At 32.7% G+C, this 26,396-nt stretch overlaps 1 non-coding gene across 1 annotated transcript; it reads left to right on the top strand.

Moving 5' to 3' along the window:
• Positions 1–18,144: 18,144 nt before the first annotated feature.
• Trnal-cag lies at positions 18,145–18,228 on the top strand. The gene has a single exon. It is a non-coding gene; the product is annotated as a tRNA-Leu (tRNA).
• The last annotated feature ends 8,168 nt before the right edge of the window (positions 18,229–26,396 follow it).

The raw sequence follows: 26,396 nt of genomic DNA, 5'->3' as shown, positions 1-26,396 counted from the left end.
CAAATCAGAGTAAAAAGGCTTAAAAATATATTTTATCTTCATGTTTATAAATACTCTTTTACAGTGCCACCAACTTATCTCCGAAATAAAGGGTATCATCACCGCCGCTTCAGTGTAACCTTGACAATAAAAAGGAAAAAAGGAAGAATAAATAGACGAAACTCTGTATACGATAAAGTATGATTTTATTTTGACAAATGTTTATATTTAGCTTAAATCATGATCATGCGATTTTTTCTAATCCTGTTCTTTACTTCTTCAAATCAGCATCAAATTTTGATACGCATTAAAGTGAAATAAGTAGCGAGTGATATGAGAATAGTGAAACATGTTAGTGTCAAATAATTCACACTGCTACACAAGCTCGAATGATGCACACATACAGACTATCTAATGCTAATATTTCAAACAAATATTTACTGTAAAGGAATACAATTTGTTAGCAGGTACAATGAGAAAATAAATATGAACAGGTGTATTGGAATAATCTGAAAGGCTACAATCTACCGTATTATAATGTTATTTGAATAAAAAAATTATTTAACCAATAGGATTTAATTTTATAGTCAACTAGCTGCGCCCCGCGGTTTCACCGGAGTAAGTCCGTATCCCGTTGGAATATCGGGATAAAAAGTTGCCTATATGTTATTCCAGTTGTCCAGCTATCTACGAACCTAATTTCATTGCAATCGGTTGAGTAGTTTTTGTGTGAAAGAGCAACAAACACACATATATCCTTCAAACTTTCGCATTTATAATATTAGTAGGATAGTAGGAAGGATTTACATTTCAAACGACACTTCTACGATTTCCAAAAACGAAAAGGAGTAAGAAGGTAATATTATCTACTACTATTAGACTTGGTTGGCACCGACTTCCAATAGATAAGTGGGTAGCACTTGTAGTAATTATTAACTTATTTTTCAATTTTAAGTGGTTTAGAAATCGGTTGAATTTCTGTTAAAAATCATCATCATCAGCCCATATATATTCCCACTGCTGCGACACAGGCTTCCTATGCGGGTTAATATTATTTTATTATATTTTGCGCCATACCTGCTATAATAACAATAAATTCGTAACAATAATTCATAATTCACGATAGCATTAAATCTGAAACTGCAATTCATATTAAAGTCGGCATCAGAATAAGAAATTAATATCTCGCTGCAATCTTAAACGGCACTTAGCAATACTCAAAAGCGTGATGTTATCACTCGCAAGATGGCGCTGTTGCGTCTTCTATATGCATCGTTTGACGTTCAGTGTTGAGATGTGTTTGAGCTTTATTAATTTGTTATTTTATCATTAATGTACGCTATTGTCTGTGAGAGATCGCTGTTCAAGCGATAAGCCTATGAAGAAGACACTTTTTTCTATGTTGGTGCATATGCATTGTTTTTATATACATAGATAGCTGATAAGATTTTTTAAATTTAACTAAATTTTTCTATGTAGGTGCATAATAAAGAGCTTTTTGGTTATAAAGGTCGTGTCGATGCAAAATGCAATTTATAATTAAGATAAAAACTATTATTTATATACATCGACGTAGTGATGAAATTCAAATGTATGTTTGTTTGTGTATCGTATTATATTGCATGTATGTGTCATGTGAATGGAAAAACATTTATTTATGCAAGTTAAATTATGAACGAAGAAATAAAAGAATGTTAAATTATAAAGGCATAGCTATTATAAGGAAATATGCGTAAAATTTCTCAAAATTTGTTCTTTTATCATAAATGACGTATTTCATGACAAAGGTGTTAACAGTTTTCATGGCATTAAGAACAGATTAATTAACATCCACGTTCAACACCAGCAACAGATAATTATTAAGTGTCACTCCGTGGGCGTGGTCCCGCATAATGACGCTTCACTTGATTGGACATTATACCTACTGTTTATTAATGACGCGTTTTTTAATCTCGCAGGTAAAAAAAAATAATATATTATTATATATAAAATAAAATTAAAGTACTACACATCTATACTAATAAAATTATAGTATTATAGTACTACACATCGAATGTGTATACTAATGGATATCGAGCAGAGTATTTATGTGTTTTTGCTGGTGGAAATAATCGGTTAATTGCGAGTCGGATAGATGCAGATAACATGGTCACCCATCCAATCGTTGACCGTGACAACCGTTGCTTAAAATTATTTATGTTTAATTTTTATCTTATCGTGGCTTACGAGATACCGCCTGGTGACAGATGGACGGACGGACAGATAGACGGAAAGCGAAGTCTTCGTAAGGATCACATTTACACTTGGGATGTTCCATATCCAGAAAAAGAAAAATTTATATTAGACCAGGGTTTTTAAATATTTTGATTTATGATACAATTTTAATGCATCTTAAATTAAAGAAAAAGAAATATGTAACCTATCATTTAACTCACCTTTACCTTTAATTTTTAGTTATATAGCATTGAAATGCTTTATAGATGAGGAATTTTTTCTCAATTTCATCTCTGATCAAAAATTTCTCACGTTTACCTTGTTTTAGCACGTGAAGTCGGGATTCACAACTAGGTACCTACATATTAAAAAGCCTCCACGTCTCCGTGAAATGCAAATACGATACCGCGGGTTTGATTGCCAATCGCGGGCTTCTTATAAAACTCCAATAAAGTCGTTAAATGAGATTCAGGGATTGGTATTCTCTATTCAATGGAATTGCATCTAATTCCCTTTATCTTCCGTCCCTTTCATGTTGAAAATGATGGAGAGGGATGGGGAATCAATTGCTGAATGGTAAATATGACGTGAATAAAAGCTATTTCAGTATTATGTTTAAAGTTTAATATTTTACTAAAAGTGTGTTTTAAACGATAAGATGTTAACGAATTTTAATGATATTTTGAAAAGTTAAGGAATATATTACACAAGGTGCCGAAAAGACGTCTCCACATTCGAGTATCCATTGCAATGAAATTTGGTACCTAGACAGCTGGAGAACTGGAATAACATATAGGCAACTTTTTATCCCGATATTCCTACGGGATACGGATTTACGCGGGTGAAACCGCGGTTCGCAGCTAGTACACTACATAAAACGAAGCAAAAAGAAAGCACTACAGCGACACAGGCTTCCTATGGGGGTTGAGACCACCATCACCACCGACATTTTATTTAGAACATGCCGTTTTTAAGCCCCCAACTTTTCGATTGAGATTTCAATAGAAAATTCTGAAGTTAGGCCCTTACTACAGAGCCATTACTAGTTCAGATTCATAATATATTAATAAATAAAACTCTTTATCTCTTGCACCGCTCATAGAAGTATAAAAATAGATAATTAACTCGAGTAATCTGAAAAGCTTTATTTATTTTCGTAATTGTTCTCATTAGAGAAGTGCTAAGTTCAATCAGTTGGCGCTGGAATCATTGTGATAGCAGCCACAGAACAAGTCCAACGCATAACGCAATAGGCTAAAAATTGCGAAAAAAATTCAAAACCACGCGTTGCAGCGTCTGTATGGATTCGCACCGAGTTACTCGCTGCTCGACTATTGAGTCTCGGCCTTTGACACCTCACCCATTAAGCGATGAATCTGTAATGAGGCTGTATTTCATAGTTAACACGACCCCTAATGATACAATTTGCGTTTACCGGCCTCGACGATTGATCAAATCGTGAGTGCGACGTATTTAAATATCGCGTTTTGATTTTTATATTTTAACGGTGATCAAGTTGTTGTAACGTTTATTGTTTCGTATGTTATTAACTAATGTAGTTAATTATACATAAATATCGATATTAAACGATATACAACTAATTCAAAATTTATGTGGATGATGAATATAAAAATATTTAAATAATGGACGCTTGGAACATTATATAACTACTGTTTTATTGCAGTTCAAGCTTTATGAACATAAATTATGGTTTCATGTTGACATAAAAAAGACAGACAACACAGCAGAAATATTAGCAAAATTGATTAACTCGGACTATAATCAAACGAATATACCATACAGTAAAATTACCAAAGCGTTTACAGCCGAGAGATCCTTCTAGAATGCTAGAATATTTATTTGCACCTAAAGTTCAAAACTTGAGAAGTTCAGTCAAGATTGCGCTCGCTGTACAATTCAGGAAGTTTTAAATTAAACTGCCGAATTCATCAAAACTAACCCACTGCGATACTAGGTGACAGCGAACTTTGAACAGTTGTTGTTTGAGTTGTTTTTGTAAAGTACACTATGTATACAATAGTTGTTTTTATAGATGATACCTACATTTTTTTCTTATTTACTTGATTACTAGTTTTGATGATGGTATATGGTATGGTATATGGATTGAAATATTTCACATATTTCTAATATAAATAAACGAAGCAATTAATCACTACATAGTATAAAACAAAAGTCGCTTTCTCTGTCTGCCCCTATGTCCCTATGTATGCTTAAATCTTTAAAACTACGCAACGGATTCTGCGATGCGATTTTTTTTATAGATAATTCAAGAGGAAGGTTATATGTTAAATAGCATCTATTAACTCTGAATTTAACGCGTGCGAAGCCGCGGGCATAAGTAGTATTCTATACGATCTACTTAATAAGAAAAAATGATAAATAATTCCTCCAGACTGCGAGCAAAAGGCTTAGTAATGAAAAAGGATAATTCTCAACCATACCTCGTCTACCATTATTTCCGTAGTTCGCCGAAATTTTTAATTTTATTAGAGTTCATTGAACAGCAACTCTCGAACGCGTAGGAATACAGATTAAAAATTCCTAACGTTTGCAAATCGCATTTCGCGTCAAACGTTTACCACAGACTATACAGCGTCGAACGGAAAAGCTAGTCTGCTGTCTATGGTGCATCCCGCGAAGTGTCATTAGTGTATCAAACCTTCGTGCTCCTGTGGCTTCATACAATGTGAATACAATAGCGCAGACGTGTTGAAAACTTGCTTAATTAGTGATTCAAAAATAGGCCTTAATTGAATGCGATACGGGGTAAAAATGTATACATTGTTTGCTATTCAGTGTGGCCACCGTGGTTATTAGTCATGAATAAGTTGTGGATCGAGCATGATGTAATTAATTATGGAAATGTTAATTGAATGGTTTATAGTATTTCAATACATTGTGAATAGTTGATAGACTTAAATAGTTGAATTTTAATGATTTGTTGTCTATTAATATATAATTTGTAGGGTTTTGTGTTGACTTAAAAATTGCTTGTTCAAAAATAATAATGTAGTTGAATACTGATTTAATATTACGACAAATCGAACAGAGGTATGTTTATGTCTGCAAAGTTATTTATGGAACCTTTATATATATGGGTGTAGTTTTTCTTCTCTCTTAACAGACATTTTCAGTCATTCCCGGCCCACCATTCTGCCTTACTCTGATCATTTAGGGGGATGAAAAATAGATGTTGGCCGATTCTCATAGATACCGGATAAGCACAAAAAATTTCATCAAAATCGGTCAAGCCGTTTCGGAGGAGTATGGCAACGAAAACTGTGACACGAGAATTTTATTTATTAGATTGTTATTTTTTTCTGATATTGTATGTGCGTAAATGTATTTGTTTGTATGTACCGTCTCTTACGTGGTAATGGAGCGGCCTTATGATATGATTTTCCAGTGACCTAGGTTAGATTTTATCGCGGCGAAACATCTTTTTCCCGCTGGTAAATCCATTATGATGCTAATTTCATTACTATAAAAATTATATTGCTATATACTATAAAAATTATATGAATTAATTTCAAAAGATTTCGCTGTCTTGAACACGTGACATGTATGACCATTGTTAATTTACTTTGATCACACGAGCGAAGCCACACACTCCAACTAGTCTTATATAAAATTCTTATAATACCTCTCACTTGTCCGTGGCTAGAATCATACTTAAGATAATCTCCCTTTCGTATGTAATAAGACAATTAAATTTTATACAAAACCAATTCGAATAAAGAACACAAAGAATTCTAAAAGATATTCAGTCATAGGAAGATTAAAGTCTACCAAGAAGAGTCCTGTAATGAACTTCTTGGTTCATTGGACTTTGATCAAACGGCCCTTATTGGTTGACGGGCACATCGCGACAAAGGAAATTTCAATTTACTTTATATTATGCGAAATATTATTTTCTTCAATATTATCTATATGAAGCCCTGATAGCATATTTAAAAACTGGCAGGCATGTGGTAGCGTACTAACGGACGGATATGGTATGCTATATTTTTGTACATTATAAAAAAACATTTGCCACTTATTATTAGCCTCCTCGGAATATTAAAAATAACGTGGAACGAATTTAGAGACAATATTGTGAGTAAAACTTTTTGAATAGTTTTACAGACGCATACTCAAACTCAAACAAACATTTATGTTGGTATTCAATTTAACTTCTTATAGAAGCACTTTTGAATCGTCATATTACACAGTTATAACATTTACCACCGTTTCGGAAGGCAGTTTGCAGTTGCTCGTTTAAAATAAAATCAATTTTACATTTTAGATCTACATATTATGTAATATGCACATAACAATGATGCTAAATCTTTCAATATCATAATATCTAAAATCTAAATCGCATAATCTTATACAATAACAAGAGGAAACTACAGATCCGTTTACTCACAAAACAAGCAGCTGAAAGCTATTTCGTAATGATAAGAAAAAACTGGATTTTTGAGCAACAATTTCAATAAAGTTTGCGTTGAATTTTTTAATCTTTACAGAATGTAAGGGTGCAGTCAGACAACGCGGCGTTCGTTTGTATGAAACTCCTTAAGAATTTTTATTGCAAAGTTCCAGCTTTAATAGTTTGTTTATTTGACTCATTTAAATATTTTATTCATCAACTCATTTTCAAATGTACAAGTCTGTAACAGTATATTTTAGTCTACTATTAAGCTATTGAATAGATCATAGACTGCTGGCTATTCCTCGCTCGATTTAATATAAAACTATTTACAACATTTCATCCATTCTATTAACTAATTAAAACCATATAAACGACAAATGAGCACATTGTATAATGTTATAAAATATCTTATATAAACCAGGCATATTACATTAAATATGCTGCATTCTCTAATAGTCTACATTATTCACATACAATTACTATTTATCAGGATAACGTCTTCTATTTTTATAATAGTGTACAGTCTAAGTTTTAGTGCCGTCTAATCCAGCCCTAACTCCGTTTTATCTAGCAGAGTACACGAAATCATGTTTTTGTTTCAGCCCTGAATTGAGTGCGCTATGAACGGCGTGAGGGGGGGGCGGAGGATCCCCACTCCCATGCCCCCTTCCAAGGAGGGCTTGCATCACGCTAACAGGTATACTGTCCTAAAATTACCCTTTAGACACTGCTTAGACTGTATTAGACCCGAACTTTTATGTACGGTCAGAAGAAATACAAGTCTATTATTTAAAAAATGAACGTTTCAACCGCGATTTATCGTGGGATTTTTTAAAAAAAGAATGTATGAACAGAGTTTTTTTTTGGTTCGAAAAAAGTTATTTTTTAACATACTAACTATAGACTATTTTTATCACTTATTAAGTCAAAATCAGGTTTGATATTTTGGTTTTTTTAATATACAGTTAATAATGTATGTCATTTAAATTTAACGATATTTGAGAGTTTGTAAGCTGAGTTGCAATTTCATCGAATCATTTTATAAGTATAAACCAAACCGGCCTTTAACTAATACACTTTCTCGTATTTCCTTTAAAAATTTAAGAAAATACACACTTAAAACATATGACTTTAGTTCGTGATATGTCATATCAGCGTCATGGGAAACTGTCCTCAAATATTAATAGAGGTGGGAATCTCAAAGCCGCGTTTGCATTTGACAGTAACTGTCCTACTTCTTATTCGAAATATTATCAATATTTCTAGTGTTTGTACAACACTACGAATATTAGTATGTTATGTTTTCCATCCATTTTTTCAATAAAATCAGTTTGTCGGATAAAGAGTGAAGTCCTGTGTGCCCTCTTGGGGTATGACGCAGATAATACATATCTATTTCAATGATCGATTATCTTTACGACTTTTTTTGTTAGTCCCCACCGGGAATTGAACCTACGATCCCTCGTTTCTACGCTCACACGTTAAACGAGACAAATTTCAGCCATATTGGGAATGACCTATTTATTAAAGTGCCTAATTAATGAAATAAAGAAAAAATTCTAAGCTAATTTCAATAATCGAAATGAAATATCCCTTAAGAAAATTAATCTAAATTTTTACGGCTACGTACAGATAAGAACCCACAAAAGTTTTAACAGTAACAACCCAATAGCCTGTATATTAGCGCCAGCTACTCTCATGCGCTTATAAGCTAGTCTAATGTTACTAAACGAATCTCTATTACTTAACCCAGTCCGACTATGATTTATGTCGATTAGTCGTCTACAATTGATGAGACCGCTTGCCTCAGAGGTGTCCGGTGTCAACACATGTGTGTTTTGTATGTATCTTTACTTTGTATTCAATAAATTCTCAGGAACTTTTGTTTGTAATAAAATTTATAATGACAAACTGCTTTATAGATTCATCGAAATATGATTGAAACTGTTTTGTAAGAAGGTTTAATAAAACAAAATAAATAAATATTTTCATTTTACTTCACATCCTGTAGATGTTGTCTGGTAGAGATGCTGCAAGCGATAAGACCGCCATTTGTACTGTTTGTGTTTTTTTCTCATGTGTATTTATTATGTATATAATGGTGTAATAAAGAATTTATATAAATAAATAAATTTATATCCACTATTCCCCGTGCTCCCGACCTTCAAGCAGCATCCTCGTCATCTGCATACAAGAATCGTTATTAATGAATTTATTTTTTTGAACACAATGATTTCATATGCAAACCGTCCATTTGCCGCGACTTAACTCCAAGTGACTTCTAAGTATTCTCAAAGCATCATTCAGCCATTGAGTGACATTATACCAAGTGCGTCTGCTTAGCTAAGTACAACTTAATTTTATCCTTTAATTTCGTAATCCCATGCGTTCACATCAAAGGCAGCGTGCTTGACATAATTATATGGGATATGAAAGGTTCTTTAATATTGTTCTGTTAATATTGAGGTCGGCTGCATCCAGGTCCATTGTACTATTCTTTTAATCAAACAAATGATACATACGATTGAAATCAAGCACGAATGTATGAATATTGTTGTTTATTAACAGTACATGACCTACTTTTGCCCAGATTGTTCAGTTTTCTGTCGGTTTTATAACGTTTTTGCGAAATGAGTAGTGCGCGTGCGCATGCGCAGAGATGTTTGGTTCGAGTCGAGTGAAGATTATAGTTTTGTTAGCAGGGTATGAAATCGATGAGTGAACCGAGCGCAGGGACACAGCTTACCTAGACTTTTAGGAACCTTCAACTTCATTGAGTTATTTAATAATTATCATTGTTGTATTGTTTTGTCGATAGTTTATTGCTTTTTTAAATTGTAATTTTGTGGAGTCAAATAAATGTTTCTTTCTTTCTTTCTTAATCATCATCATCATCATCATCATCAGCCCTTGTATGTTCCCACTGCTGGGACACAGGCATCCTATGAGGGTTCAGGCCATAATCCACCACGCTGGCCAAGTGCGGGTTGGCAGATGTCACATGTCGTCGAACTTTTTGATTCTTGGACATGCCGGTTTCCTCACGATGTTTTCCTTCACCGTTTTAAGCAGTGGTGATGTTATCCACATGAGCAGATAAATTGAAAAATCAATTTATTTCCTGCACGCTCGCCCGGTCTCGAACCCGGACTTATCGATTTTTGAAGTCCGAGGTTCTCACCACTGAGCCACCACTGCTTTTTTTTCTTTCTTAATATTCTTCATTATTGTACTGGCAATATCTACGTTTTGGAAGCTTTGGTACCTTTGACTGATTTTTTATTCCTCTTTATTTTACTGGAATTACGTCATAATCTATAATATTAGTATATATTATAAAAGGATAAAGTTTATAGGGGTGGTCTCTGGATGTATAGAACCGATTCTAAGTATTAAAAATTACATATACAGAGATCTAGTTACAAAGAAGATGTAAACAATACCCGCGATCCTAAACTTTCCACAGAGGCTCCACGCACATTTCCTGCGTTGGTTCTCTGCTGTTAGGTTTTTTCTTAATATTATTATATAAGAAATTCACCAGTCGTCTCCTAGACTACACCAACAAGGAAGGACTTTTAAAACACCAAAGCAAGCACTCCTGCATTATTTTCTTGCAACAATGACATATAACAAAAGAACTGCTCCGCCCCGTATGCATGCGTGTGCATGTCATGTTGATGCAATGCTGAGGCGAATTGCACGTAAATAGTATTATATGGTACAAAGAGAACTAATGACAACGTATTTATTTACATGTATTTTTTGTATGGTTTGGATGTTTGTCCGTCAATCATACTGAAACGGATTTTGATGAAATTTGGTATACAGACAGTTTATAAAACAACTAGCTGCCCCCCACGGTTTCACCCGCGTAAGTCCGTATCGGGATAAATATAACAAAAATATGTTATTCCAGTTGTCCAGCTGTCTACATACCAAATTTCATTGCATGCGGTTTAGTAATTTTTGAAAAAATCGTGAAAGACTAACAAACACGTACACATCCTTACAAACTTTCGCATTTTTAATATTAGTAGGATTATACAAAAAGAAAATCACAAAATGTCACAAAAGTTAAAATATTTATATTATAGGGTTTTATATGTATAATAATATAGTAAAAAAGGTGGGGGGAAGGGGTTTTACTCCAAAAGCTAGTTCAAAGTATATAATTATAAGGCAATCCTCAAATATCCTCAGCACTTTTCCTAATTGCGTGGTAATGCATCGCATTATTAACGTATGACGTGCCCTGAATGTGGATGATATTGATTAGTCTGTACCATTCAGATCCATCCAAATGACCGTACAAAGACGCTTTGGCTTTGCGTTCATTTATGGCTTTTGGGAACTGCACTCACTGCACTGCACTGTGTGTTTTGAATGTGTGTGTGTCGAACACTGGCTTGGAACTTGGTTCATAAGTAATAGTTGATTGGAGTCTATTTTCTTCACCTGAATTTACAAATAAAATTGTACCAAAAATACATTATGGCCATTAGATGTTTGTAATAGGTAATTAGAATATTTTATTTATATGTAGTTACTAGCGGTCCGCCCCGGCTTCGCCCGTGGTACATGTATAACCTAAAGACTTCCTCAATAAATCTTAAACTGAAACAATTTTTCATATCGGACCAGTAGTTCCTGAGATTAGCGCGTTCAAACAAACAAACGAACTCTTCAGCTTTATAATATTAGTAAAGATATTAATGATAGCTTATGAGGTTGTGGGAATCAATCTACATAACTCCTGAGTGATTTTTATCTGTAAATTATAAATTTTTATCTAGAATGAACCCGCTTTCATACAGATCTATTAATTTAATCTCGCCATGATCTTCTGAATGTTACTTCATTTTATTATAATTGTTTTTATTAAAACTCCGTTCGTCAACGCGCGAATATTATTTATTTGGTTTAACAAAAATAAAACGATTACGTTAATAAAATGTATGTTTTGCATCTTTTACAATAAATAGAGTTTTACTTCTGTACAAACTTCGTGACTAATATTCACGAATAGTAAAAAAAAAACAAGCATTTGGCGCCCTTAGTCTTGCGGAGGTTTAATCTAATTTTATCACATACTACAGACGGTTCTGTATTATTTTAATGAATGTTTAACTAATGATCATTAAACCTGTAATCTAATATTACATCTGTATACTAATGAAACGTCGACTGTCTAGGTGTAAAAAATGATACTTATGATATGTTTAACAAACTGAACTTTACGACCTTCAGAAAACATGTAATGATTAAATGTTCTCGAATATTCTAGAATTTACCATCTTATCGCTATATTTAAGTAACTTTTTCTGTTCGGAATTACCGCACGAATTTATTAACTAAACTCATACAAGTGCGGGCTTGAATTACATAGAAATTTGTTAGACTTAGGGATTGTCGGAGTGAACGAAACTCGATACTAACCAGGGCCGCATTTAAGGTTTTATAATTGCAGAAATTATGGTTACATAAAAGAATTTAATACATAAAGATTTAAGAATTCAAATTGATATATAGTTCGGGATAGTTATTAAACTATTAACAGTCTGAAAAAGTAATGTATACCTATACTTGAATAAAAAATATTTTTCGTTGTTGTTGTGTGTGTTATTACAATATTAGACACAAAATGTATAATAATTGCGAAAGTGTGTTTGTTTGCTTGTCCTTCTTTCATACCACAAGGGAGCAATTTTACAATATGATTTTTATGTCTAGAGATCATTAGAAGGCTAGAGATCGAGCTTAAGTAGGTAGTAGTAGCTTATGTATTGAATATAGTAATTTAAAAGGTAAAAGATCTCATTCCCGTGGGATTCCTAGTAGGTGCGTGGGCGCATTCACGTGTGGAAAGTACACACATAGTATAATACTACAGTATTAGCGTTAACACTGTAATAATAACGTCACAGAAATATTTTTTTTCCAATACAATTTTGATTCTGAGTTTATCGCTTTTCATTTGTTAAAAAAAAAAACACACAATATCTCATAGCTACATCACATTCTATATCTGTTTCAGCGTGAGAACGTTTACAATAATATCTACAAAAATAATCTCCATATGATTTGACTTCCACAACGACAATATCATATGACTCCAGGGCTCCAAATCCAGCCAACCCGCCCAGTCCCACCCTGCTATAATAATTCTTTGTACGTTAGAACTGCAATCTTCAAAGAGCGCCGCCCTTTGAGTGTAACTATTTGATGATTTGAATTTTTCATATCTATTTTCTTGAACGGTAAGAGGATATTTTGTTGAATTTTTCAAGAGCGAAATTGTACGCGTTGTTCCATTCAATTCTCTTTATATTCAGCTTTTTGCTTCAGTACTTTATTTGAGACTTGTGTACCCATACATCTGTATTCTACACACACATACGTACACTGTACACTCTGCAATAAATATAGTATTATCACAGATAACATAACGTATTGTGTTATCTGTGACTTTACATTAAAATGTTATGTGTATTATAATGTTGTATGTACACATATTAACAATAGTTTTATGAACCGTTTTTCAAATGGTTTAAAGATATAAATAAAAGGAGGGAAATCACGTGAATTTTTCTTATGAAATTTTTTTTTTTTTTTTATATTATGTTTAGTTTGATAAACACGATTTCAAGCTTAAACTTAAGTTAAAATTAAGGAATTTAATTTTCAAGACCTCAATTTACTACAATTTAGGGACGTAAAGGGTGAAATTCAGGCTTCTTAATGAAACCCTAACAAAAGGGAACAAATTACAAACTAATTTCGCAATTAAACAGTTATTAATTCATTATACCAATGATTGTATTATTCTCTATTATAATCTTGTTAAAGTTTTAGATGTTTTAATGACAATGTAAATTAAATATTTCCCATAATTATGTATTTGGTAGCAACTTTATTTGTATTTAAATAATGGAAATTTAGTATTTTCTTGTGTTTGATTTTACGCGAGTATTATACATTTGGAAATTAAAAACATTTTAACGGACGGACGGACGGTCACGTGGAGACTGTTAGTCTCCCTCACGCTCGCTGTAAAGCGTTCGAAACGTCGGGTTAATAATATAATGAATAAATCGCGATGGCCTTTTTTATTTAAGTGATTCAAGAGGATGTTATATATGTACAACATCTTTTAAATTTCTCCAAATTTAACGCGTGCGAAGCCGCCGGCAAAAGCTAGTTAACATGTAATACACAATCTAGAATAATTTTATTTAGCCACGATTCGAATCCGGTTCCAACGTTACCACTCGACAACTAGAAATGTAATTAAAACCCGGTTAGCGACGACACAAAAGGATTAAAGTAAATTATTTTAATGGCCGTGTAAAAATACGTAATACATCATCCGTGGAACGAAGCCCAGTGCATTTTCGATGACAACAAATTATAAACAAGAGCACGTGTGCAAGAGGAAAGGGCACAAGGTTCAAGCGACAGCGGATTATCTTAACTTTGAACCAAGAATCCTACTATCCTACTAATATTATAAATGCGAAAGTTCGTTAGGATGTGTGTGCGTTTGTTGCTCTTTCACGCAAAAACAACATATACAAAGTTTTATATTACATATGTACATAGTTTTGTATTAATATATACACATTTGATTATATAACAGCTCTTAAACTATGTAACTACAGATGAAAAACCAATCTGATCAAGATTAAACGGATTTTATTATTTTTTAAAAAACGTTTGAAATAACCATAGAACAAACACATAAGCGTAAAAACCATACAGGTGAATATATTAAAGCGTATTAAAAGCACAATACGCTATCCGCTACGACTTACAATTTCAACTACACACTAAATATTCCATTGAAAGTGCTGCGTGCGACCTGCGCTGGTAACATAAGCAGGTACTAAAATAAACACCACAACATTTTTCATTTATGCCAATATACATATTATATTTTAGTTTGAATGCTTTTAACTGATGTTATGTTACCTCTATGCATATGTGATGTGTATATAGATAAAGAATATATAAAATACGATTCGGACACGCGATAGGGCTGAGCTACAGAGAAAAGGTCACCCATCCAAATGATGACCGTGCCAACCGATGATGAACTGACCGCGATTTTTTATTATTTTATTGTTAAAGCTGTAACGGAATTAGGTATATCGCTGAAAAATACAGTCTATATATTAGATACAACGTGATGACGAATGCAGTCTTAGAAACAGAGTTTCGTTTTACACTTTTGCAACTCAAAATTTACTAACACCTTAACTAATATAGCATCTAATCACAGATAATATAATACTATACTTGGCCAGCGTGGTGGATTATGGCCTGAACCCTCATAGGAGTCCTGTATCCCAGCAGTGGGAACATATATGGGCTGATGATGATGATGATGAATCAAACATGATGTACAACCAAGTACTTCGTTTACGCGGCCACCACTGCACCAAGATAGGCTGTCAATATTATTTAAAATTTTACATACAAATAAAATACAACACCAAAAGTCTTCAGATGACAATTTATATATAGAAAATCACTTACACACCTACCATGCCCACATTATTTATATGTATATATCTTATATCTTTAAACGAGCAATTCTTGTATATATATATATATATATATATATATATATATAATTGGAATCTCGGAATCGGCTAAAACGATTTTCATGAATTCGGGGGCGATAAATCGACCTAGCCAGGAATCTTTTTTAGAAAATGTCATATTCGTGTTTTATCGACTTAAACTTACTTTTTTAACAAATAGGAGGCGTATCCCAATTTATTATGACTCTTCCTGACATCTATCGAATAATAATACTTAAATATAATTTCCAAAAAACACAATTTATAAAAAACAAAAAAATAAATAAATACCGAGCAAAGCTCGGTCATCCAGGTACTATATATAAATGTTCATGTGTGTATAAGGCATGTGTTACATCTATATGACACACATACATTCATACGTTATTAACGCGAAAGCGTTTAAAACCCACTACTAAGACGTAGGCTAATAATTAACAGACTAGACTAAATGTCATTTCAATTTTAAATGAACGCATACCAATTGACCTGACTTATCTAGATTTCGTGCGAAGCTCGGGATATTGCCTAGCTTTAAACCCTACTCCTAGGGGACATTCAAGTACCATTGTAGGGAGTTTCTAGGATAAAAGACTACTAGATGTGCTGAGGATTTATCATATAAACTACACATGCTTAATTCATACTTAACCTGATGTGCATGCACATATAATAGCACGAAAGTCTTTCTATTTAATAATCTATAATATAGATTATTAAATAGAAAGATTTAATAATCTATAATATAGATTCTATATTAATAATATATAAAAGCTATGTTGATATTGTAAGGTTTAATTGTTTTCGTTGCTTCGCTTTATAATTTACTAGCTGCACCCGCGTAAGTCCGTACCCCGTAGGAATATCGGGATAATGTGTGAAATGCCTATATGTTATTCCAGTTGTCCAGCTATCTACGTACCAAATTTCATTGCAATCGGTTCAGTAGTTTTTGCGTGAAAGAGTAACAAACACACAGACATCTTTATAAACTTTCGCATTTATAATATTAGTAGGATAGTAGGATAGGATAGGATTAGTAGGATAATGCCTTATAGTGTAGGTATCAAAATATACGATAAATTTCAGGATAAATACTCAATTGATACTGTGTTGAAAACCTAATGCTACGAAACTGATACGATAGGAAAAGATACACCTAAAAAATTCTTTTTATGATAATATATGGGCAATCATTCATATTTTATGTCATATTATTATTCAAGCAACATAGTAATATAATAGTGATATGTTTGCTTAGTGTAATCAACAGATTTTTATTAAATCGCTTATTCTTATATCTCATCATAAATGTACACGTGTAAGGTGTATGTTTGCGTGCCGCCCTGTACACAGACAGAGCCGGAACCGTTGATTCGTTGATGGTATAAATGTGTGCGTATGTCAAACCTCTTGTAGTCCCCTTCATTATAGTGAATACGTTTTCTTATGGCCAATGTATGATTTATTTATGATACTCATATCTAGTACACCTAACTCCGTCATCCATCTTGCATTAAGCATTGAAACGGCCATAATGCAGGCACTTCGGACAATACCCAATATTTTGTAGCGGGGGTCTTCGTCTCCCCAGCGATCGATAACTTTCTGATAATAATGGTTGGATGGACGTGGATTGACAAAAACATCCATTGCATAATATGGTTTGGATGAATATTCACTTGTGTGACTATAAAACAGTATAAAAGATTATGTTCTAACTCTGTAGTATTGGCACAGATAAGACAATACTACTAGCTTCTATCTTACTCATTAATATGGGTATGATAAATAGATGTTGGCCAATTCTCAGACCTATCTGACATGCACTCAAAATTTCATGAGAATCGATCCAACCGTTTCAGAGGAGTATGGTAACCATAGTATTATTTTATCTGAGATGTAACTATCATAGTGACACGAGAATTTTCTATATATTAGTAGTATTAATTTAACTAAGGTGGAATGTAACCGATATTTGGAGTTTAGTTAAGTATTTTTTTTTTTTATATAGCGGGCAACTGAGCTGGTGGTTCGCCTGATGGTAAGCGATCACCACCGCCCATAAACATTCGCAAAGGTAGTACCTCTGCGAATGCGCTGCCCGCTTTTATAGGGTAAGGGAAAAGGAAAGGATTAACGACTGGAAAGAAGGAATGGACTAGGACGGGTGAGGAAAAGGAAACGGGCCTCCGGCTCCCCCACTCACCGTACGAAACACAGTGGCATGCTACTATTTCACGCCGGTTTTCTGTGAGGGTGTGGTACTTCCCCGGTGCGAGCTGGCCCAATTCGTGCCGAAGCGTGCTCGACTCCCACAATAAAAGTAAGTAAGCGTTGTCTTACTTATTCCTACTAGTAGTGTTATCCGCGAGTGGGGCTAGTGATCTGTACTACAGGTCTTTTTACGACCTACTTCAGACACTAGTCCTTCACAACGTTAATACTACTCAGTAGTAATGATTTGCGAAGGAAAATAAGGAATTTATTATTATTATTGTCTAAATAATATTTATTTATATAGCATAGAGTATTATAGGCATGTGATATTGTAAGTAGATATAATTACTTGGAATTCCATCACGATTTTATTCGTTTCCTTACTTCGTTGATTACCGTCTATGTAGGATGGAACGTCTAGGCAACGTTTTTTTAAACAAAAATTTTAGAATATATACCTTATTTATAAACAATAACATTCATGATAGAGTTTGCCCATGGCTTCGCTCCTGGTTAAATTTAAAACTTTAAGCATTCTCGAATCCACCTGAAGATATTTCAGTGATAAACACACGTAGAAGAAATATATATTCAAAGAAAGGAAATAAAAATGCTTACAAAAAGTTTAAGCTCATAAAAAAGATTAAAAATTATAAAGTTTATTTTTTAAATCTAATTATAATGTACCTTAATTTCGTGTATTTTCGTACCGTCAGGATGGCCGAGCGGTCTAAGGCGCTGCGTTCAGGTCGCAGTCCACTTCTGTGGGCGTGGGTTCGAATCCCACTTCTGACATATTCTCTTTTTTGGTTTTTTTTTTCTTTCACGATAATTATTATGATAAATAAAAGCATGTCATACAGTAAAAATTACACTTTGAGTATAATCTAATTGTATATTATTTATTTTATGATACAGTGTGAATTACTCTCTTAGATTTCATTCTCATTATATCCAAATACAAAATAGCGCATAAAAAAAAAGCTTCACATATCACAGAGAAACATAACCTCATACAACCATCCAAAGAATTTTAGGTCAAGTACATAAGGTCATGATTGCCACAGATAAAACAAAGCAGCCATAGTCTATTATCTCTGCTCTATAGACTTCAAATGAATCAGCATCTAATTTAGTACTGCGCTCAAATTGTTATCATACGTAGGATTTCTAGTCTCTAGAGTTATCTTTTTTGTGATTTTGTTGATACTGCGTGTATGCATTTTAATATATACTTGCTATAAGATAGTAAAAACCATTATGTTATAATCTTATTGGAGAGACTGCAAATTATTGAAAAATTGTGTTCCGTAACATAATACTTACAATTTAACGCATTATTTTTCAAAATATATTTATGGATGTGAGCAATCTTTGATTATAATATGTGCATTCGATATGATAGGTAAGGTTAGGTTTGATTCATTTAGAAAAATAAAAAAAACTCGCTTAAATATAATCAATTAAATTGTCTACCTGTGAATTATTAAATCCTGGCGATCCTTATCATGGCATAAATATTAATTCATGAAATTATTGTACGGTCAGTCATCTATCTTTTATATGTTTACAAAGTTTAAATTAAATTTGTTCCTTTAAAGTGGGTCAAAATCGAGTCTAAGGTCGGTTACATAAAATCTAACTAAACACAATTTTTTTTAATTACATAATAAAAAGATTTTAATGAAGAACAAATTTGTTTTTTAATATTCCGTACGCTACGTAAGTAAAATACGCAAATCAATTTACACATAATGACTTTGCATTGGATTTAAAGTACCATTTATTAATTTGCTATACGTATTCAGTATTCAATACACAAAAAAGCACAGAGGTAAGTAATGTAAAATAATGAATAATTTTTGAATAACAATGTTATATTCCAGTACATACTGCGATTTGAAGTGAACAATTTTGTTGAATGCACTATAGCATATAACCATAACCTAGGCAATGCACACTATACACAAATACCTCCATACATTTTAAACATGCTGTTAAAATTCGCGACAGGAATACCAAGCAATTATGACCAACGTCCGTTTCTTTGATCCAGCCACGTGGATCCGCTGGTCAGTTATAGATTTTCTAAGTAACACTTTAAATATATGCAAACGATGTTCACCTTTATCATAAATGGAATAAGGTTCGTTAAGTAGTATCCAAAAATGTGTCCTGCTATAATTTTTTAATTTTATCCTTTATTGGCGCATTTCGCTAATAAACATCCATTCAAAAAACAATCTTATATCTATACAAATTAGGTTTATTACTGAATTACCATACGGACTACTTCATTATTACGATACTTTAGTTAATATCATGAAATAATATGAAGAATTAGATAAACATTAATACGTTGAGAACTACATGCAAGCAATATACAACTTTGAGTCGATGATGATAAGCCTTATTATCGGTAATACAACGAATTGGTAAAGCAGGAACAATACGCAGTTAGCAATTAGGATATGTATGAATTAGTCGGAATTAGAATGATTAATAAAATACTGAACTAGAACTCTTTAACTTAACTATTAAAAAAAAATAAGCAGGCCTTTTTTGTACTTACTGCAGTCTGTATATAGTCCATAATGCTTTGTAACCTACCTAAAACTAGTTGGTCCTAATATTCACACGCGTATAAAATAATAGTTGATGGGATTGTATAGTCTACTCGTCTGTCTTTGGGATCATATTTCTTTGCACATTCTGTGGGAATAGCCGCTGTTGACGCGTGTACAAGCGTGAACAGAAATCCTTGTTCAGTCTGAAACATTGAACTGTTAATAGCGGACAAATTATTTCAGGATATTGTTAAATGGAGTGCGTATTTGTGTTCGTGGATATGTGAATGTAAATAAATTATGAAACGGTTTTAACTCTTTATGATATAACTAGCTGTTCGCCCCGGTTTTACACGTGGTACCTGCTGGACCGATTTAAAAGATTTACTCACTATTAGCAAAATAAATCTTCACTGAGTGACAAAGTCTATAATCTAAAAAATAGTCTCCCCGTGACCATGCTCGCTGTAAAGTGTTCGAAACGTCTGGTTAATAATATAATGAATAAATCGCGTTTAAAATCCTTAAAAAAGTTTTTAATTTCTAAAATATAGTACTTACTCAATCTATGTATCTATACATATATAACTCAACTGACTGACTGACTGACTGACTGACATAGTGGTCTTTCAACGCACGACCCAAACCACTGGTCGGATCAGGCTGTAATTTGGCATTCAGGTAGATGTTATGACGTAGGCACCGACTAAGAAAGGATTTCGATAAATTCTGCCGCCAAGGGGATAAAATAAGGTGAAAATTTGTACCGTGAAAATTTATCAAAATCGCGCGGGCGAAGCTGCAGGCAACAGCTAGTCAATTATAACACGTATAGATATTCGTCACTAGGTACACACCGGAATCGCCTGATTGAGACCATATCGAATTTACAAAGGCAGTTAGCACGTTTGATGTCAGATTGCACATGTGGTATTTATTGGCGATGTCAGGCGACGCTTGCAATGTGCTAGTCATAAAGATAATGCAAATATACGCAAATCTGTGGATTTATTGAGTTACACATGGTTATTGATTTAAATCTGGGATAGAGAGGACATTGTGGTTAATAGGTTTTACAAAAAACTCAAAAGGAAGTGGAATTAATTGCTATATCAGATTTATGAGAATTCATATCTTCGCTTATAGGGTAAGATTTTCGCCATTAGATAGGTATGCATGCCATGAGTGCGAAAATCTATGTGTATCACGGGTGAAGCCGGGGCGGATCGCTAGTTTAAAATAAAATTCAAAGACAATTTAACATTAAATTTTGAGCTGTTATAAATATTTTTAATTTCATAACTGCGTCTTTTTATATAATAATCAGATGAAATATTTATACTGTTGTTACTTATTATATTATCTGTCCTAAAAATCAGTAAGTTATTTTTAATTCATAATTATACCTCATATTTGTAGGTATAATCATACATATGAAATCGGGAAAAAATGAGTTTTTGAAAGGCCTCTAATAATAATTAGGCAGAAATTTAATACCTTATAAATTATAATATGTTGGCTTAAAATATAGAAATGCATATCAAATAATAGTTTATTTATTTAAAGCTACCGAATAAAAACCGCAGAATCATTTTCGTAAATAATAGCCTTTATTGTCATAACAATAAAGTATATTTAATTACAACTACACGAGAGTTAGACATCGCCATAGTATTAATATCTCTTTTATTTCCTCATATAACCATCCATATAAAATAGCAATATATGTGTTTAAAGCTAAGTGTGTAATTTTGAATGACATCTAAACCAAGGGGAAAAATTCGAAGCAATTTCCATTGATATTAATAATTATTTTAAGTACTAGACATTTTATTGAATGAACTCATGTTTGAGTTTAAGTATAATATAGTAGCATTTAATATCTAATATATTACATATATAATGGTTGATGATGTCGTGATTAATTGAAAATAATTTTACTACAACTTTAATGCGAAAATACAGTCAAAATGATAAGACTGAATATTATTACATAGAATTGAAGTTGTGAACTATGCTTCTTTTAATTAAAAATTTGTTTCAGTCCGTTTTTGATGACTAATTGGTTGATCAAAGGCAACATAAACATGCATAATGCCCGGACATTATTTATAATGCCTAAATTAATCACTTGCTCCATAACATATCCATTGTCGATGGACCCTCACAGTTAAATTGCGGATAAATGACATCCCCTTGTGGGGAAATATCCGCAGGGTGGTTTTGTAGCTAATTTTGCGGACTGGTAGCCTGTCAATCTCACGGTTTTAGATCTATATTTTTTGGCGTTTTTTTTAATGTGTTTATTTAGTATTGCTTGCTTAACAATGGGTATAATTATTATATTCTCTGTAGATTTTTCATAAGTAATATTTTTAATCGCATTGTACATTTAATACTTTGCATTTTTTATTACTCAGGTAGGTAAATTTTCATACTAAAACTTAGTACAATGTTAATTCATAATATGGAAATTTTATGTAATTCACTTAGACGCTGAAAATAAATAAGACACATAAATGCAAAAAACATGTGTATCGATGTATTGGTCAAAAATTGTAACTAGTTGCGTGTGGTGCCATCTAGTTATTTTTCTTCACTACCGACTGTATACGTGACATCGTGTCATCATACAGGCCGTGTAGTGGTAATCGTTTAGGCAGTCACCGCTAGATGGCGCAGTATTAAAATATGACATGTACTATTTCATGTAGAAGATTTACTGAATATAGTATTTACAATATAGTAGTAAAATGTCAAACAATTTAATCTTAACAAGCCTATGAACACCTTTTTACACAAGTACAATAATAATATAATTAATACACATAACATAATTTTAATGTAATTCATTATCATCCTATTAATTTTCCCACAGCAGAGAAACATGCCTCCTATGAGGGTTCAGCCATAATACTAGTATAGTATTTTAGTATCTGTGCCCATGCTGTCCAAGTGAGGGTTGGTAGGAGGCACATGCCGTCGAACATTTCATCTTGGACATGCCCGATTGCTGCGGAGAGCTGATAAATTGAAAAATCAAATTATTTATTTTTCACTCATACAATCTCGACCCTTTGATTTGACGCCTGAGCTTCTAGCCACTGAGCCACCACTATTCAATATATAAAAAAATAATATCAACAACAGATAATCCAAACCCATAACCATGTAATAAATATATATCTAACAGTCGCATGATAAATTAAAAACGATAATATGCTTTCAAGACAATGCCTTGCAATGTTTCCATCCAAAGATAGATCTCCTAGGTCCCTTTACTCACATAACGTCTTTCAGTACAAAGAGATGATTGATTAATGCACTAGAATTGAAATATTGCTGTGCAACATAAATGAAGAGTATAAAAATACTTAAGATAAGAACACCTAAGGTATGGATAATGTTTAGTATTGAAGTGAAGTCCCCTGTCCCCACGTGAGCTATTGGGCAGACGATATACATCTATTTCACTTATCGATTTTCTATATAGACAAGTAGGTGATCAGCCTTCTGTGTCTAGCTAGACCAAGACTTTTTGTGAGTCCTCACCGGCAATCGAACTCAGGACGCTGATTTTAGGCTCAAGCGTTAACCACTGCACCAAGTAGGAAATTCGTCTGAAGTATTATGTAGTGCTAGCTGATGAAAATGCGTTTATGATAGACACATATATAAAGCACATAAATTTCTACATAATTACAGGTTTTCTATTAAAATTTGTATTCTCATTGTTTGTTAAGTGCGTTTTGATCGTTGATTTTTAAGTTTTAATTTCACACAATTGTGGCAAAAAGAGGCTATTGAAATTCGCAATATATTACAGTGGCGTTCCTAAAGCTACGATGAAATCTCTATGAAAAAAAGTAACAATGTTTTTTGAAAATTACATTTAATTAGGTCGATTCGGTCCGATTATCAGAACCATCCCAGTATTATTTAACACGTTTTAATAGCTTCATCTGTATGGTTGTATGCTTGTATGTTTGTGTGTAACAGGTGCTTGATTTTGACTCACTTAACGGGCAGATTTAATTCAAACTTGATGCACTTATCAAGGATCGACAATGCAATAATTCCATGAGTTTATGCTGATTAATATCGGCGGGATAAAATAATTTCCTAACGTATATACTGAATAAGATATTATTACAAAGTGTTTTTTGAATTTTAACAATATTAGTATTTATTAGTATTTCTTGTAATTAAACATTGACATTATTGACATCTCGTAGTAAAAATTTTATCACTAGACTTGGAGAATCATACTCTCCATATAGGATATATTTAAAATAATATTAACTCCATCCTTACTCTCTAAAGGCCATTCATCCTTTGAAAAAGAATATTTTAGAGAATGTGGTTAATAAAAACTCGATCTTAAACAGAAAATCAGAGACGAAACCAGTTTATTTGATCATTATCCATTAGTTTACTTTTACATTAAATATATTATAAACTAAATTGAATATTCCCGACAAAGTGTACGCAGGCATCTTAAAATTTCCTTTTATCTTGAACATCAGACGAGAGAGACTGTAAGGAATTTGCCAACGCTTTGATAAATTATTTTAGTTCGCTTTTTATTTGTATGAAGGCTGATTATTTTATTTAAAATTACACCTGATTTAACAACTTTGCAATTTTTATACTTCATTCCTAGATATCCATTTATTCTTATAACATCGATGGCAATGGAACTGGTGGGTCCCCTGATGTTAAGCGCTACCACCTCCGATGAACATTTGGAGAGGTGTAATGTCGAATGCAGACCTTACAAACTAATATATTTTTGATGCTTTTGAGTTTATTTTTAATTTACATTTTGTGTACAAGTCGTTGCTTTTATTTTATTATTTCGGTCATCGAAGTCCCATAATACACTTCTATAAATTTTCTATAAATAACTTCTATAAATTTTTCTTTCCCATTCTCGGTGAAGAGATAAAAATAAATGTTCTACCGTAATAACTTTCTTGATACGAATCCAGTCTTAGGCAGCGAAAATTCTGTGTGGTTTCCATATAGATACAGGAACTAATAGAGCTTCCACTTATTTATTTGAAATAATAATACGAGGAAAAGCCACTCAAAACACCCAGGATAGTGTTTATGAAACAGTTTATTGAATATAATATTTTCATGTATTGTATTTTGTTGTTGGTGGTTTTCATATATATGTCTACAAGAGATTAAATGTCATATATCTAAATTTATTAAGTTGTGAATAATTAACTAATGTAGAATTAAAGCTAATATTGAATTATATAAATAATTAATTTTAACAAACTCCAGAGAGATTTAATTACCAGGTCAGCTCTAGAACATTCCGTTATCTGTGGAGCAGAAGCAAATGGCGGGAAATCGGAGATATTTTGACGTTGTAAAATAAAAATAAACGAACGAACAGAAGGTCAGGGTGAATTGGAAACCGATACTACAGGCCCAATTTGTTGAAATGTATTCAATTATGGATATTTTGAGATTTAGGGCGCCAATATCTAATTTCGTATACTTGGTTTATTTTTAATATAGTTTAACTGTTAGCACAGATAAAATAATACTATCTATTAGTCAATTTATAGACTTCTAGTCCTATAGTTTTAAAATGAATGGAATTTTTAAGGTATTGGATTATTTTCGATACAGGTAAATTGGGTGTTCTTTCGGCTCATAAAATCAAACGACTTAAAGATATTTGTTCGGACGACTTTTTTATAATTTTTTTTTTATTATATGTCTACTATAATTTTTCCTTTTAAGATCAGATCCTCAACAGTTTTTACACATATAAATGATAATGTATTATGGCTCTTATAATTATATCAAGGTCAATTAATTTTTGTTTATAATAACACACGTATTCAGCTGAAATGGTTCCATCTATCTCAATATCAAACATTAAATCAACGTGTAGTGTAAATGTCAGGCAACGTTATTTTGCACTTTTTAATCTATTTCATGAGTCATAATTCCTTAACATCTGCACACATAAGGGAATAATATAAGAACGTCTGATTGCTTATATTACTTTTCTTACCTTTTTTCCTTTTATGAACTCCTAGTATTATCTCCTTATCAATTTGTTCGTCTTTAAAAGACAACTCTGGTTTAAGCACATTATTATTAACATTTAAAGCATTCCTACAGCAAACAGTCTTTCTTAATCAGCTAAGTGCAGCTGTCACAGACAAACACAAACACGAAATATTGTGACAGATGCTGTATTTACTTCCGTTTCCCCAGGCCTTGTGTCAATTACCTACTGTTAAATATTTCAAGAAGTTCATAATTTATATTGTATTGTGCTTTTGAAGCAGACAAGACACCATGAGCGAGCTCTGTTGTTAGGGCGTTAATTAATATTAGCAAAAAAGCAAATTTATTAGTTGATGT

Source organism: Zerene cesonia, chromosome 19, assembly GCF_012273895.1.
Source record: "Zerene cesonia ecotype Mississippi chromosome 19, Zerene_cesonia_1.1, whole genome shotgun sequence".
Classification (NCBI taxonomy): domain Eukaryota; kingdom Metazoa; phylum Arthropoda; class Insecta; order Lepidoptera; family Pieridae; genus Zerene; species Zerene cesonia.
Note: the sequence above shows the minus strand (reverse complement) of the source record. Positions and strands in the feature narration are given on the sequence as shown.